Raw genomic sequence first — 17,721 nt, 5'->3', positions numbered from 1 at the left:
TGGCTCCCTTTAACTGATCAAACAGGTCGCCGATCCTTGGCAAAGGATACTTGTTCTTCACTGTTACCTTGTTGAGCTGCCTATAGTCGATGTATAACCTCATCGATCCATCTTTCTTCTTCACAAAGAGTACTGGAGCACCCCACAGGGGAAAGCTCGGTCTCGTGAAGCCCTTGTCCGTTAACTCTTGCAATTGTGCTTTCAACTCCTTCAATTCTGTTGGAGCCATCCTATACAGAGCAATTGAGATAGGTGTCGTTCCAGGGACCAACTCAATTCCAAACTCGACTTCCCTCACTAGAGGTAATCCAGGTAATACTTCTAGCCCTTACTCATCTCTTGAAGCCCTCACCGCAGCATCTTTTGGTGTGCCTCTACTGCTAGCCCCACTTCCGGGGTTCTTTTGTGATCTACCCCTCAAGGGAGCACTGCTTGCTTTCACGTATTCTTTTCTCTTTTTCTCATTCAACTCCGAAAAATCACAGATGAAGTTTTCCAATAATCCTCACCTGAAATAGCCCCTTTCATTCCCTCGGCACTCGCCAAAATGATGCCTTCCACATTGACAAATTTCTTTTCTTTTCTTAAGAACACATACAAGATTCGTCACTACAAACAGGATAATGGTAACCCCACGATTAATTACTTCATTTATGAATTTCATAGTAATAGAAATACATGTCCTACCGAAACAGAATTTGTAACTTGCTATCCTCTTGCCTAGCGGGCAAGGATTTACCTCCTTGGAAAAGATGATTCATTCGGATTCGCATGAAAGCCCAACTCCATTGCATTGCCAGAATCCATGTTGTATATTTGAAAGAGGTTGACCTCCTTTCTTCTCTCATGGTACAATCCTCTTCCCGCTGAGCCCCTTTCTCCTCGGTCCACAGAGACAAAATGGAATGTAGGACTAGGACTGGCACCAACAGTTAATCATGGAAGAAAGGACTATTTGGCTGAGTGCTACCAATACTTACGACCGAAGTGGTCTGGGCTTGCGAAGTTTTATTTTGCTGGTTCTTGTTCCTATTTGAATACCCCACCAAAACATTCGACCGGGTAGTGAACTCTCTCAATCTTTTAGATGAGGACTGATGTGATTTCCTCATCTGTCTCTTCTTTTCATCTTGCGACTCAAAAGTCGCTTTCCTATTTTCTTTAATCAACTCTTCGGCCTTATAGGCTCTTTGAAAGGCCTACAAATTCCCGCAACTCTAAGATGCCAACAAACACTCGGATATCTTCATTGAGGTCATCCACAAACCTCTTACACATGGTGGCTTTTGTAGACACACACTCTCGCACATACTTGCTAAGCCTCACAAACTCACGTTCATATTCCGTCACTAATATTTGGGCTTGCTTTAGCTCTAGAAATTCTTCTCTCTTTTGGTCTACGAATCTTTGGCTAATATACTTTTTCCAAAATTCCTCCTGGAAGAATTCCCATGTGATCCTCTCTCTTAGTATGACGAAAATGAGAGTGTTCCACCACTGATAAGCCGATCTCATATAAGCGACACTGCACATTTCACGCACTCTTCAGGTGTGCATGATAGTTCATCAAATACCCTAATGGTATTTTCTAGCCAAAACTCTACTCTCTCCGGGTCATCATCTATGCTAGCCCAGAATTTCTTCAGCCCCTTGTTTCTAGATTTTGTCTACAATAGGCTTCTCTCTTCTAAACATGTCTGCGTCTTGTGGAGCTACCGGGGCATACTGAGGAATTCAAGGAGGTGGGGGAGGTGCAGTGTTTGGATTCACACAAACAAACTCCATGTACCAAGCATTCATCATTCGGAGATAGGCTTCTCTAGCCCCTCCGTCTTGACCATAGTCACGGGCTCACTCTCGACTAGCGCGGTCCCTTTAGCAGGAGCTGGCGCATTACTTTCCACGTCATCCACTGTTGCTCTATCAGGATCCATTTACTATATGAAAACATAATTTATAATCGTCCGAAATCGTCACACTATCAATATACAGTTATGGCATGTATAGTTAGACTCTTACTCTCGCTAGGTTAGTCCTAAAACCGACTAAACCATAGCTTTGATACCACTAAATATAACACCCTATACCCGTAACCCATGTCGGGAGGAGTACAAGGCATTACCTAACTTTACCTCATGCATACAACCAATCTCAAGTCACCTAAACTCAAACCAAACTTAAAACTTTTTCAATATCTACTTTAGGCTTCTTATTATGGGCCTACAAGCCCCATATCGATCATTTAAAACTATTCAAAGCAATTTCGGGTCCTTAAACCAACCTTAAGAAATTTGCCTTTAAAACAGAGCACACTCTCGTATGGAAGAGTAACACACCCGTGTGACCATTTTGACATGGTCATGGTAATGGCCCGTGTGGCTCACATAGACTAAGCACCCTGAGCCACACCTGTGTCCCACACCTATGTAGAATTAATTTCTAATTCAGACTGACAGGGGTTTTCACATAGCCAGACACACGCCTGAATCATTGGCCCGTGTCCCCTATACGGCCACGGCACGCCCGTGTACAAAACCATGGACATTCTATTTTTGACGTCAGCATGCTCATGATGTTACACGGCCAAGGCACACGCCCATGTGCTAGGCCATGCCCTCCACATATCTAAGACACACGGCCGTGTCTCTGCCTGTGTGTTTATTACCATGCATACTAACTTGAAATTTTTATGTGCAGGGGACACACGGTCGGATTACACGCCCATTGGGCAGACCTTGTGTCACACACGGCTTAGACACACGCCCTTATGTCTACCTATATGGACAATATAAGGCTATTTACCAAGCCTCATTGCCACCCTCACTTGCCTATTTCCATACAAATTCCAACCAATACTAAAACGAGCACAATTTCTAAAATCAAATAAGCCACAATAGACATTCATTCTACCATGATAATGCATATTTTATAAATTCAAAATGAATGTTAGCCATCATTCAAGGCATAATACAAATTGAAGGGCTTCCCAACACATTTTGCCAATTCTCAAAAATACAAAATAATAAAGTCTAAGTCCTATACATGCCATAATCAAAAATATAAATCCAACTATATCGAATGCTTCAGTTGATAGTGTGGTTGATATCTCTGACTTTCGGTGATCCTTGAGCTAGATAGGTGGCACTGTAAGTAAATGGAAAGGAAAGGGAGTAAGCATAAAGCTTAGTAAGTTGCATATAAGTAAGTGTACAACAACAATTTATCAATTAGCAACATGCTCATAATACCGAGGTAGGCATAAACATAACTTACTCATTACCATTCATACCAGTCACATATTATACAATGATCTCATATCTCATAAGTACCAATTAGGTGTCTGTACCACTCACAACACGGTTATACTTTCCTTATTAGCTTAAGAACATAAGGTTCACCATTGAGCCATTTCGAACACTGCCAGATGTTCATTAAGCCTTAAATGTGAGTAAGGTGCTGATGCCATGTCCCAGACATGGTCTTACACTGACTATCCTCTTGTAGTCGATGCATGTCCCAGACATATCTTACACTAGCTTATGTCTCGAGGGGGATGCATGTCCCAGACATGTCTTACACTAGCTCTCGTCTCGATACCGATGCCATGTCCCAGACATGGTCTTACGCTGGTTCTCATAATGTGGTCGATGCATGTCCCAAACATATCTTACACTAGCCAAAAATACCCCGTATGTCATGGCATTAATATCCGATTTATTTCCTAGGCTCAAACGGGAACTCTACTATCTCTATTATCATCACATCTTTCCAATTCCAAAATCAAGCAATTCATTCTATATTATTTCAAATACAATTCAACACATACATTTGTAAAGTAGTTGCACTATTTTCATGCAACTTACCTCGAATTACAAAATGTGGCAACTAGTTGGTTTAGTCAATTTGCTTGGCTTTCCCCCGATCTAGGTTTGGATTTGGCAATTCTTGATCTAAAATAGAAAAATGCACTCATTTAATCACTAAATAAAATTAAGCAATTACACATTCACATCTTCGGTAAAATGGCCATTTTGCCCCTAAACTTTGGCAAAATGACCATTTTACCCCTACGCTCGAAAATCAATTTTTATCAAATTTCTTCGCATCTTAAGGTTAGTTGAACTATTTTTACTCATATAGCAACTCCAAATTCTCTCTATTTCACACATTTATCAATTATTTTACAACTTGTGCAAAATAGTCCCTTTAGGTGTTTTCATGGTAACACTTTTCACAAAAGTTGTCTATTACACAACTAAGACTCATATTCCTCCATAAAATTTTAGAAAACACCTTAAATGCTCTTATGGAAAAACCCTAGACCTTTAACCATTTTGCAAGATAGCACCCTCATTTGAAAGCTCATGCTTCAAGGGTCTAAAAAATGCAAAAATCATCTACAAAAGGTATGGAAATCACTTGCTTGTGAGTACTTCAAGATGCTGAAAAGTTTTAAGCCGTCAGACCCCCTTCCATGGCTAATTTTCGATGGAGAAAAGAGATGAGTAAGGGATGATATCATCCTTCTTTTATTTATTTCTATTTTAGTTAAAATTGGTCACATAACCTAACAAATTTTTAAAATTTTGACCACATATGTCTCCTATGGCCGGCCACTCTATTTCTAGGGGTCTAATTACCCTTTAAAATCCCTCAATTTTTCTTCTCTAATAAAATAACACCTTCAGCTATCAAAATAAAACTTTTGCATTTTATGCGATTTAGTCCTTTTTCGCAATGTGGCTCACAAACGTCAAAATTAACTCACCAAATTTTTCGTGTACTAATATAAACATGCTATGAATCCAAAATAATAATAAGATAATTTCTCTGACTACGGATTTGTGGTCCAGAGACCACTATTCTGACTAGCCCCAAAATCGGGCTGCTACACTGTTAATCCTTTAATTTCATGTTTTATACTTAGGAGAGCATAGGGGAAAAAAGAGCAGAAAACGGGCCAAAAATAGACAAAACGGGTTGATTTAAAGATCCCCACGGCCAAGACCATTTCCACATGAGCTGAGCACACGCTCGTGTGAGCCACACAGGCTAGCCACATGCCCATGTGACAGCCCGTGTAGATATCGCTCTCAGTTTCTCAAACATACAGAAAAAGCCAATTTTTAGGGTTTCTGAGTGTTCTAAAGTCTGTGTAAACACACTAGTAGTAGACCTAAAATGACACAGAGTAGAAAGCAGAAATTACTCAAAGAAAGTTGTTGGAATCATCTCGGAAGCAGATCCACTTCAAGACTGAAGATATCCATTCAATTTCTCTCGAAGTTTTTAGGTTTCTTTATGTTTTGTTATTTTCCTATTTTTGAGATGTTTTCCTATTACATTATGAACTAAACTCCCAAAATACCTAGGAAGGATGAATCCTATGATGGATCTTATTATTCTTAATCCTTGCCTTAATATTTTCAAGATATTAATCCAAGTTTGATGTGCTTATTCAGTGGAGTAAAAGTCCCTGTTTAAGAATAGATCTAGCATATTAATCAGAGTTGCATGCAATCTGAGAAGTAGGATGACATAAATCTTCCAGACTAGAGTCAAATCTAATAAGGGAACCCATAAATCAAGTTAATGTGACGATAAGGGTTTTAATTAGAAAGAGATTTCAATTAATCAACCTAGAGTCAGTTGTTCTTAGTCTCGAAAGACATGTTAATAAACCGTTTAATTCAGAATCAGAATAATAAGTGAAGTCTAGTTGGATTCTTTCTTGGGTATTGTCTTTATCATTGGTTTATTTGATTATGTCCTTCACTCTCTATTGCGTTCATAGTTAATTAGTTTAATTTTAGATTAAAACAAATCCCTTTAATTATAGGCTAAATAATAGAAAGATAGTTATTACTAGTACTTTTAGTCCTCATGGATACGATATTCCGGACTCACCATAGCTATACTACTAATCGGTAGGTGCGCTTGCCTTAGTCAAAATATTAGTTAGTTTCGTGATCCATCAAGTTTTTGAGGCCGTTGTCGAGGACTAAGATATTAGGAACGCTTAATTTTTATTGATTTAGTCATTTCTATTTTATTGCATTTTATTTTTGTTTTAGTTTTATTTTCAATTACTAATTTTTCTTTTATTTGCTTCTGGCAGGTTTCTTTAGATTATGACTAGAAGAAATCTGGCGAGACCATCGCTTTTTGATAGTGAAATTGAAAGCACAGCTCGTAGAAATCATAGAGAAAAAGGGCGGAGTCTATAGTATATAGAGGAAGAGCACAAGGACGATACCAATATTACCAAGGAGATGGCTGAAAATTGAAATAATCCGCTACCTCTTGTGGTTGCTGCGAATCCTGTAAATCAGAATCCTACTCCTCGTACTATGCACGACTATGCCAAGCCCAATTCAGTGGAGGGCTGAATCGAGTATTGTTAGACCTGCTATTGTTGCAAATAGCTTCGAACTGAAGCCGAACACCATTCAGATGATCCAACAATTTATTCAGTTTGATGATTTGCAAGATGAGGATCCAAATACTCATTTGGATAACTTTCTAAAGTACCGTGATACTTTCAAAATTAATAGTGTTTTTTATGATGTCATTCGCTTTCGATTATTTCCCTTCTCATTGAGGAATAAAGCTAAGCAGTGGTTGAACTCTATACCACAAGGGTCCATCACTACATGGGAGTAAATGACTGAAAAGTTTCAATTAAAATACTTTTCGCTGGCCAAGACATCAAAGTTGAGGAATGATATCTCTTCCTTTGTGCAAATGGACTTAGAAACCCTATACGATGCATGGGAGAGGTATAAGGATTTATTGAGAAGGTGCCCTCACCATGGGTTACCCTTATGGTTACAAATTTAGACTTTCTACAATGGTTTGAAGCCCTCAACTAGACAACTGATCGATGCAGCTACCGGCGGTACCCTAAATAACAAAACACCTGAGGATAAAGCCAACAAAATCCGCTGGTGTTTTTAACCTCGACACGGTCACCATGTTATCAAACAAGGTAGAGCTCTTAAATAAAAATATTGATGGTTTATGTGTTGCTACATAGGTAAATCTGGTGATGTAGTGTGACACAAGTAGAGGAGGAATGAAAAATCTAGAAAGCCTAGCCTACGACCCTAGTACTACGAACGAATAAGTCAACTATATGAGTAACAATTCTAGACTTCAGAATAACCCTTATAGGAATACTTACAATGCAGGTTGGAGGAACCATCCCAACTTTTCTTAGGGTGGTCAAGGCAATCAAAGACCACAACCCCCACTAGGCTTTCAACCACTTTACCAGCAAGAAAAGAAGCCGAACCTTGAGGAGATGTTGACGAAATTCATCTTGGTGTTAGAAACACATTTCCAAAACACTGAAAGCGCTTAAAAATCAGCAAGCATCGATTCAAGGGCTCGAGAATCAAATAGGTTAGCTTGCTAAGCTGATCTCAAAAATACCACAAGGTAGCTTGCCTAGAAACACTGATACTAACCCAAGAGAGTAGCTCCATGCGATTACTGTTTGATATGAAGAAGGGTTAGTTGAGTCTAAACCATAACCAAGGCAAGAAAGCATGGTAAGTAAATAAAGGTGGATGAAAACTAGACTAAACAAAAATCGGTGAGTAAAGAATACACACCTCGTGTGCCACACCCCAACGCGACAAAGAAAGACCGCTCAAATGAACAATTTGGTAAATTTCTTAGCCTTTTGAAAAAGTTGCATGTTAACTTACCATTTATTGAAGCTCTTTCGCAGATGCCCAACTCAGTAAAATTTTTAAAAGAGCTTCTTGCAAATAAACGGAAGTTAGATGATTCGTCACACGTGGAGTTGAATGCAGTTTGGTCGGCTATTTTACAGAATAAACTACCCAGTAAATTAAAAAATAAAAGGAGTTTTACTATTCCTTGTTTAATTTTTAGTTTAGTTGTTAATAATGCTTTCGCTGACTTAGGGGCAAGCATTAACGTCATGCCCTATAAAATGTTTAAGCAACTAGGTCTTGGAAAACCCAAACAAACTAGGATAAGTATTCAATTAGTGGATAAAACTATTAGATTTCCTAGAGGTATCATTGAAGATGTGCTTGTAAAGATTGATAAATTTATATTCCCGTTGACTTTGTTGTTTTAGACATGGATGAGGATGGTGACGTACCTTTAATTTTAGGACGCCCTTTTTTAGAAATTGTTAGAACTATCATTGATGTTGGTTAGGTGAACTCACACTTCGTGTAGGTGATGATATGATCATGCTTCAAGCTCTTGATTCCATTAAGACATCAAGTTATAAAAATGATTCTATAAATCCTATTAATAATACTAATCATGTAGTTTAACCCTCTTTCCAGGAAACACTTTCAAGAAGCAAAATGAGCCACATTCTAGTTCATGCTCCATCAATGGAACCCTCTATGAAAGACGAATGCTACAGATAGGTGAACTAGACGAATGGCAGACTTATGTCAAGGAGGAGCAGAAGCAGCACCATGTCAAGCTTAACGATAGAACCAATCAATTTAATGTTGGGGACCAGGTACTGTTAGATAAAATGGATCCTCAATTTATCACTTCAAAGCCTAATGCAAATGGAGCAACTCCATTTACGGTACTAAATGTCTTCCCATACGGTATAGTCAAGGTAACTCATTCTAAATTTGGTACTTTTAAGGTAAATAGTACTCGACTTAAGCCTTATTTTAATGCTAGAACTGATAACAGGAGAGAGGAGTTTCAACTTTTCGAACTACCGTGACCGTGCGAATACGAGGTAAGTCGGTCTTAGACTTTAAATAAGCACCTCTTGGGAGGCAACCCGAGTACTAACATTGCTAATTTTATTATTTTTACTTCATACTATGCAAATTTTTGACCCACACGGCTTGGACACACGGGCGTGTCCTAGGCCGTGTAACTTAACATGGGGGTAATATGATTTACATAGCCGTGCGATATGGCCGTGTGACTCACACGCTTGGACGCACGGGCGTGTCCTCGGCTGTGTGAGCCCTGAAGTTTAAAATCCTGAAAAATTGACAGAGACAAGGGCTAAAAGAGGCTACATGGGCATGCGACACGGTCGTGTGGACCACATGGCTTGGACACACGGGCATGTCCTTGGCCGTGTGGAACCTAGAGCTAAATTTTTCAATTTTAAAACAAGTTAGAGAGCTACACGGGCAAGTCACACAGCCGTGTGTGCGATCACACAGGCATGTGGAAGGCCACAGGGTCGTAAGAGAAGTGAACAACATGGCACACAGCCGTGTGATCTACATGGCCTGGACACATGAGTGTGTCTTAGGCCGTGTAAAGATTGGGTTGAAACTTTTAAACACACACGGGCTGAACAGAAGCCATACATGCCCAGCCGTGTGGCCCAACACGGGCCTAACATGACCGTGTCCCCATTAAAAACCCTAACCCCCTTTTCATTCTTTCTTTTGTCTTCTTCTTCACCTAAAATCCACCCTAGCCGCCGCAAGCCCTTGTCACCTTATGCTAGCCACCACCCTCCTCCTCTGTCGGGCCCAACTTCCAAGACTTCCTTCCTTTCCCTTCTTTCCTTCCAAACCACCACTCCACTCTTTTCCCTCCACCTTACGCGCCCCTCCAACCCTAACCAATCATTTTCAACCACCATTCGCACCCCCACCACCTCAACCCCCCACAAACCAGGCCAACCCTGGCCTAGCCCCACAGGATCTCCTTTGACCACCGGTCGCGCGCCACTCCCAGCCTCTCTATTACCGGCAGTCCTTCTTCTTCCCTTTTTGCCCATTATCCTTTTTCCTTTATTATTTTCATAATTTTTTATTATTGACCTTATTATTATTATTATTATTATTATTATTATTCTCATTATTATTATTTTCCTTATTTACTTATTTATTTATTTATTTCGTTATTTATTCATTTCTTTAATTAGTTTTACTACTTTTAGTTAGTAAATCATGAATATTATTTATTCACTATTGACTTTTTATTCCTTCTTGACATTCTGGACATATTGTTTTTTTATAAATATATATTGTTTTTGATCTATTCAGTAGTATTATGCTTGTCTTTAGTTTAGTTATTTTGATTTGTGTTTTGGTTGCTAGTAGCCTTCTTCATGTTTAGTTTTACTCAATATCAGCTCTTTGATTGGTCATAGCATGATTTTCCTTAGTTTATTATTTCCAAATTTATTAAGAAAATTTTGAAACTTCATTAGCATTCATCTATCTTGTTGGTTCGTCTATTTTAATATTTGCTTGCTTTATTGCAAATACACCATGACAAACACACAAGGCAAAACTAAGATAGTTGTCCCCACTTCGAAAAAGTGGAAGGGCCCCAAAGTGACGTCCTCCTCAAGCGCATCTGTAGAGGCCCACCACCCTTACCTTCGATTTGCAGCAGGCCAACAAGAGGATCTATACCAGCTACACCGAGTATAACCACTTAGTTTGGGCCGATGCATTGATTGGGCCGTATTGGAGTAGGTTTGTTTGGCTAATGATGTAAGCGTAATTATTGCTATAACCCCGTGGGATAGATTCTTCACCATCATCAAGCCCACATACACGAAGCTTACCTTGGAGCTCTATGCTACATTCTCGGTCCAACAGGCCATGTCGATCCATGACGATCTAGACACCATCACTTTTCGCCTCAGTGGTTTGGTGCTACATATGAGCGTCCTAGAGTTCAGTGCTACTTTGGGACTCTACACAGAGGAGTTCATGTCTACTGAGGACTTCATTCAGCTTCAGCAACACATCCATCACTCGCCCTCGTGTTGTTAGACCAATCTCATCGACAACCAGACTCCATATGACGCGAGTCGCTTGAAGGTGACTTCTCTCTCTCCAGCCTTACGATACATCCACACACTCCTCGCTCACACATTGACAGGACGGAGAGAAAGCACTAGAGTCGTGAACATGCATTACACATGCTTCTTGTGGATCATGGCCCATGGCCATATTATGAATTTGTCGTACTTTACCCATTATCTTTCAGCCATCAAACTGACCGTCACAGGAAGGGCCCATCTGTCGAGGCCCTTACGTGACTCGCCTCACTTGACACTTCAGTCTTTTCAACACACTGGAGCAGTCCTCGACAGTCAACCTAGTCAGTCAGATGTCCCCTCAGGGCATCTCGAGCACCATCCACATAAGGATGATCGAGCGGCGGTATGGAGTGGCCCCCCTTTGTACAGACTATTCCAGTTTGACGTTCAGCATGACCTGGAGGACTTCATTGATGATGTTACTTCCTACAACGAGGACCAACCTCCACCACCACCTTCGAGTCACTGCCCTACTCATTCTGCTGCTACCCTTGCAGACCCCTCGGAGCGATTTACTCGAGTTGATCAGCAGTGTTTTTAGAGGTTCGACAACATCGATGCCACTCAACAGCAGATATGTCAGCACCTCCATATTTCATCTTCAGCATCGACGACTCACAATGCTAACTTCTCTGATGATGAGGGCCATTGAGTCTATTTTATTTTATTTTATTTTATTTGTTCTTTTCTTTTAATTTATTTTATTTTTCTGGTTATTTGTATTTTCCTAAGACTTCTTTACCACTTTCATATTTTGAACTATATTAATATGGTTGTTTCTAATTGAGTAATCCTTTAATTCTCTTCACCCTTGTGTATATTTTCTTATCAGTTGCTCAGAATTTTGCACTACACCTACACTTATCTACAATTCCACTTTTCACTACTTTCAGCATTTCATCCACTAATCAGGGCAGTTTAAATTCTCTCCCTCACTTATGATATTCTATTTATATTATGATTATATTTGTTTGTACATTGAGTAAAATGTACATCTTAAGTGTGGGGAGGTTATTTATATGATTATTTGAAAATCCCTGAATTATGCCTTGTACTTAAGTAATTTTTTGATATTACTGATATGTTTTAAATTAAATTCATAAGTATTTGTGCATTTATTGTTTAAACTCTAGACACTAGAGAATCAAGCATGATAAGTCTATTTTCAGAATTAAAAATTTTAGGTTGTTTCCCTAAATTAAGGTATTACCTTGAAATTTGAAATTTACAAGATTGACATCAAGAGCCATAATTTTTGTGAGATTTTGAGCCTTTAGAGCATACATTTTTCTTGCTCACTTTATTATTGGTTATGAGTGTGTCAATATTGATTTGTTATTCTAGAACTTGCTTCGATTTTTCATGTCAAGACCACACCTTTAATTTGATATACTGAGATGATAAAGGCACCTAGGTTTTAACCCACTTATCCCATACAAAGCCTACCTCCATAATTAACCCTTAGAGAACCCCTTAGAGCCTAACAAACTTTTTCTTAATTTACCCATTAATATTTACCCATAACTTAGTTTTGATTCGTTGAGAATTTCCCTATTTTATTGAATCCCTTTTTGTCGAGATTTGATTTGGTTAGTTGCCTAACTGTAACAGTCCGGTTTAGACCCTAGTCAGAATAGTGGTTTTGGGACTACAAATATAAATCAAAAAAATATTTTAATATTATTTTTAGTGCTTAAAATATGTGAAATGACATGTGTGAAAGTTTCGTATGAAAATTTAATCGTTTGTGTGTTTAATTTGATAAAAGGACTTAATCGCGTAAAATGTAAAAGTGGCCTTCTAATTGTTAAAGTGCCTATTTGATGTGTCTCTTTAAATGTGAGGTCCTTATGATGCAATTGGACCATTAACATGGTTAATGGACATTAATGGCCTTAATATATGAGATTTTATAATGGTTTATTAAAGGGTATTTTGGTAATTGGCATATCAATCATATATTAAATAAAAAAACATTAAATTGGCTATCATATTCACCATTTAGTCAAAATTGAAGAAATAAAGTTAGGGTTCTAAGCCTTTAAGCATTCGGCACATACAAGCATCAATTAGCTATGCGTTTTTATCAGTTTTTTATAATTTTTATGTTTTAGTGATTGTTGCTCAGTATATTATCAAGCCCATGTCTTAATTTCTGATTTTGATGCTTGAGTTATTTCATTGATGATTTTTTAAGCTTTGTGAAGTTAGTTGATGGAAAATGAAATATATGTTTTGGGTTAGTATATTTTGTCTTTGAATTTTTGATGAATTTGAGTAAAATGGACTAATTTGTGAAAATGAGTTTTTGGGGGACTAAAATGTTAAATGAATGAAATATGTGGGCTTGTATGAGCTATAGGAATATTTGGCCAAGCATATGTTTAAAGAAATTTGGTGTATTTTGTGATTTTATGAATTAGGAACTAAATTGTTAAAATGTGAAAATGTGAGGGTTAATTTGTAAAATGGCCTAAATATGTGTTTTTGGATTGATTTGAGTGATTTGGTGAATAAAAGAGTTAATTTCAAATTTATATAGATTAAGAACCAAAAAAATGGAATTAGATCGGGGAAAGTTGAAAGTCATCGAGTAGCCGATTCTGTTTATTCGAGTCCGTACAAGGTAAGTCGATATACAAATAAATGTATTTTGAATTGAATTATTATTGATTATATGATTTTGAACAATGTTGAATGAATATATGTGTTGAGAATGAGATATCCGAGAAAGTATCGACAAAGTTCGGACGTCCGAAAAGCCCCGTACGAACCTTAGGAATAGTTAGGATACATAAGTCATGTCATAGGATCTGATATGTGTTATCGTGTAAAACCATGTCTTGGATGTTGGCATCGAATTATGATTTACGTGTAAGACCACGTCTGGATGTTGGCATCGTATTTGATTTCGTGTAAGACCCTATCTGGGACAGTGGCATCGATATTTGATTACATGTAAGACTACGTCTGGGACGTTGGCATTGTACGAGCTTTCCGAGCTATCTGCATATCCTTATGATTCCAAACGATTCAACGGGCATTCTAAGAAAATGAATTATTATGTGAATAAATATATGATTCAAGTACGATTGAATTGAGTATCATATTTGATGATGAAAGGTAAGTATATGTACCTTTGTGAACATATGGTATAATTATGAGAAAATATGTTATTTAAGCAAATGGATTAGAAATATGTGAATTGTATGTGAACTATAAGGTATTTGCTAGTATCTTGGCCAGGAAATATATGTATTTTATGATGTGTATATGCTTAAGTTGATAAGTTTATTTGTATATGACTTACTGAGCTTTCGAAAGCTTACTTTGTGTGTGTTTTCACTGTTTTATAGATATCGTAGCTACCGGCAGCTCGGGGATCATCGAGGATTGTCACCACACTATCGAAGCTTACTTTGGTATCTTTTGAAAGTGTATATATTGAAGCATGGCATGTATAGGCTAGAAGTAATTAGATTATGTTTTGTAATATGTATAGATTTAGTCATGTGATATGGCTTGGTTTTGGTTGATCTTATGGTTTAATTTTGGTATATGATATGTGGTGCAAATTATGCTTATGTGATGTGTTCATTGATGGCCAAGTGAATTGATCAATTTGGTAAGTTTTGGTGTGCGCTCATTTGAGGATTTGGTAAGATTTTGATAAGAGAATGAATGAATTGAAAAGAGGTTATCTAACAAATGATTATATATGATTTTGTCTTATGATTTAGCATATTTTAGTATGGCTATTAAATATGAAATTGGTTGATAATGTTATGGCATGAATGGTATATGTTTTGGTTGAGAAATGGTTGAGAATTTGGCATAAAATGTTGTGATTTTGATGATTGTAGGGAGGACCCTTAATGGGTGGAAAATTGGCCTTGTAAATGGCCTATTTTTGCCTACACGGGCAGAGACAAAGGCGTGTGTCTCAGTCGTGTTGCTTGAGGGCCATTTCAAAATGAGCCTGGGCAGACCATATAGTCGCACACATGGGCGTGTGCTAGGCCGCGTGGCCAAGTCAGTTTCGACCACAGGCTAGACACACGGGCATATGACTGGCCATGTGACCTAAGTCAGTAGCTACCCTAATTTTCACACAGCCTGGCACACTGGCGTCTCATGTGGCCGTGTGGGCAAGTCAGTATTTATGCCATGTTTTGACACAGCCTAGGGACACGAGCGTGTCTAAAGCCGGGGGAGGCACACGGCCTGTTCACATAGGCATGTAACCTGTGAAACTTTGAAAAAGTGTTTAAGTTTCGAAAAATTTTGTGTGAGCTCGGTTTAGTCCGGACCCCTTTCTAATGCATGTTTAAGGTCTCGATGACCTATATAAGGGACTCTATAATGATGTTTGATTATGTTTGTGGATGATTTTATTGAATTGTTTGTAAAATATGCTGTTTCATCTAAATGTAACACCCCAAACCCGGCCTGGACGTTATGACCGGATCTGATGTGCCACATCGAAGCGTTCAAAACATTCCGTATTACTTAGTTTGGAAAAACTCACTTTTAAAAGTAGGTTAAAGTGAATGGAAGCTGTGCACCAGGTAGGAAACCAGGAAGGAGAGGAGCTGAGTCCGTCGGACTGCTTAAGTTCCAAGCTCCCTTCAGATCCAATCTTAGACATGCAAACCGCCATTGCCACACTCTAACATCTTGTATAATTTGGAGAAAACCGTTTGGTTATGTCCATCTTAAGAAAATGATTAAGGTTGAAAAACATTTGCTTAAAATATTTATTTTCTTGGAAAAAATCATTTACTTTGCGAAAACTTTGCGCGTCATCGTGATCTTTTAAAAACAAGTAGTTTTTATAAAACGAACCCTAGTGCTAACCAGTTTAATAATCCCCAAAATAAAGTTAATTAAAAAGAGCGGCCTTATTACAACTTTAAGCATAATAAAAATAATCCAAATTTAATGCTAAACTTATTTAAAATCGGCAATCAATCTTCATGGCCACTCTGAATCCCGCCCAGCTCTAAGTCCACCAACTAGGGCTCACCTGCAAGGATGGAAGAGGAAGGGGTGAGTTTGGGAAAACTCAGTATATACAGAAACCCATCCAAAGCCCAAATCAGCTTGAGCCCATTGGGCCTAAGCCCTATCCAGATAACAGTACACAGTGGACCAAAGCCCTTTTCAGAATACAATAGCAAGGCCTTAGCCCCTTTTTACATAACAGTGTGGCCCATAGGCCCAGTACAGTAACATAAGTAACAATAGTAGTAATGCATGCAAACCCATCTGGGGAGACTACTCAACCCACCAACCGCTACACTGCCCCGTACCAGCCCTACACTCCATGTGGGGAATATCTCAACCCACCTAGCCCTACACTCCACAGTTGCAGCAACGCTGCTCAAATATTAGTAAGTTGAGGCAAAGCCTCCAGTATGTGGATGAACCACTTTCAATACTTCCTCCATCAATACCCCAATCCCATGCAACAGATATTAATAAAAGCATATCATGTACAATACAGTATTAATCAATCATGCAGTTTAGCCAATTCAAACCCTAGGGGTATTTCGGTAATTATGCTCTTTAGGGGTAATTTCGTACTTACGCAACTACACACGTTATTTCAGTAATTTTTAGCAGTTTTATGCAATTTGGTTCCACCATCTAGCTAACATGCTACTTTGCTCATATTTTACCCATATTGGTCCGTAAGCCCATTGGGCCCAGTTTTGGCCCATCTGGCCCCTTTTTCCGAAGTATGCTAAAACATCACACGAACTTACTTACCACTTTGCGGTGCTAGATCTAACAATTACTCTATGTCTTGAGAGCATTCGCATACTCACAAGCCTATGAAATGCCGGAATTTCGGCATTTCGGCTTTTGCCGAATTGAACTAAGGAAGGGTGTTCGGTACACACCTGATTCGCGACGACTGCTACTGAGATCTCTTCCGATGTTCTACAATTGATTAGCACAGTTCTTATTTACAAACCATAATCACTAAACCCCAAAACTTACTTATCCATGATCGAACCATGTCCCTAAAAGCCTTTGAAACCTTAACTTTTTGCCAAAATCGATAGCTAGTTCCGAATCTGATTGTTCCAATGATTCACGCTTTTGATCCAACACTTAAGAAGACTCTAATCATCGAAAGAAAACATCAGTTACAAACCCTTAAAGCCTTATGCTCAAATCGACAGCCTCCCTAGATTTTAGGGACTTCGGCTTTTCCTAACTTTGTAAAATATGACCAGATCTGAGATGATAAGTACTTACTCCTTACTCCTTTTTGATCTCCACGTAATATGGTGTAGATTTATCTATCAAACGACGGTAGAACTCGACTCCCAAAGTCTTGAAGTTTCGGCTATAAGCCCCCAAATCTATGGTTTTTCGGCTTTTGGGTGATGAAAGAGATGACGATGTGAAACTATAACCTTGAAGTAAAATTGCCGTCAGGTAACTAGGATTAAGAAAAGATAATCGTAGATTAATAAAAATAAAAGAACATAGAAGGACCTGGCTTTGAAGAAATCGGCACAAGCAGTGATCACAGGATTTCGGCTTTTATGGATTCGGCAAAAGTATTGATGAACAGCAGAATTGATGAATGGTTTTGAAGAAGAAAAATAGAAAAAACAAGAATAGGGGAGGTGGTAGTTTCGGCTAGAGAGGAAAAGAGAGAAAAGAAAAACCCTAAGGTGTTTCAGCAAAAGAAAACGGCACCACTCAACACCCTAAGTGCCGAAATACTAACCTCAAAACCCCCAGCCGATTTTTCCCTCTTCAATTCCCAAAATTCGGCCAACTCTTAGCCTCTCTCCTAATCCCTTAAATCTCTCCCCTTATCCCTCCTTAATCCAAGCGTTTGGACTGATCCAAACTATCCTTTAGCAGAATCCACTTGGACT

The 17,721-nt window shown here is 38.6% G+C and overlaps 1 non-coding gene across 1 annotated transcript; it reads right to left on the bottom strand.

Annotated features, from left to right (window-relative positions):
* Window positions 1-6,711: 6,711 nt before the first annotated feature.
* Window positions 6,712-6,818, bottom strand: LOC121225594 (small nucleolar RNA R71). Its single transcript, XR_005923458.1, has one exon. It is a non-coding gene; the product is annotated as a small nucleolar RNA R71 (small nucleolar RNA).
* Window positions 6,819-17,721: the final 10,903 nt, after the last annotated feature.

Source organism: Gossypium hirsutum, chromosome A03, assembly GCF_007990345.1.
Source record: "Gossypium hirsutum isolate 1008001.06 chromosome A03, Gossypium_hirsutum_v2.1, whole genome shotgun sequence".
In the NCBI taxonomy this organism is placed as follows: domain Eukaryota; kingdom Viridiplantae; phylum Streptophyta; class Magnoliopsida; order Malvales; family Malvaceae; genus Gossypium; species Gossypium hirsutum.
This window is presented reverse-complemented; position numbering and strand designations above follow the sequence as displayed.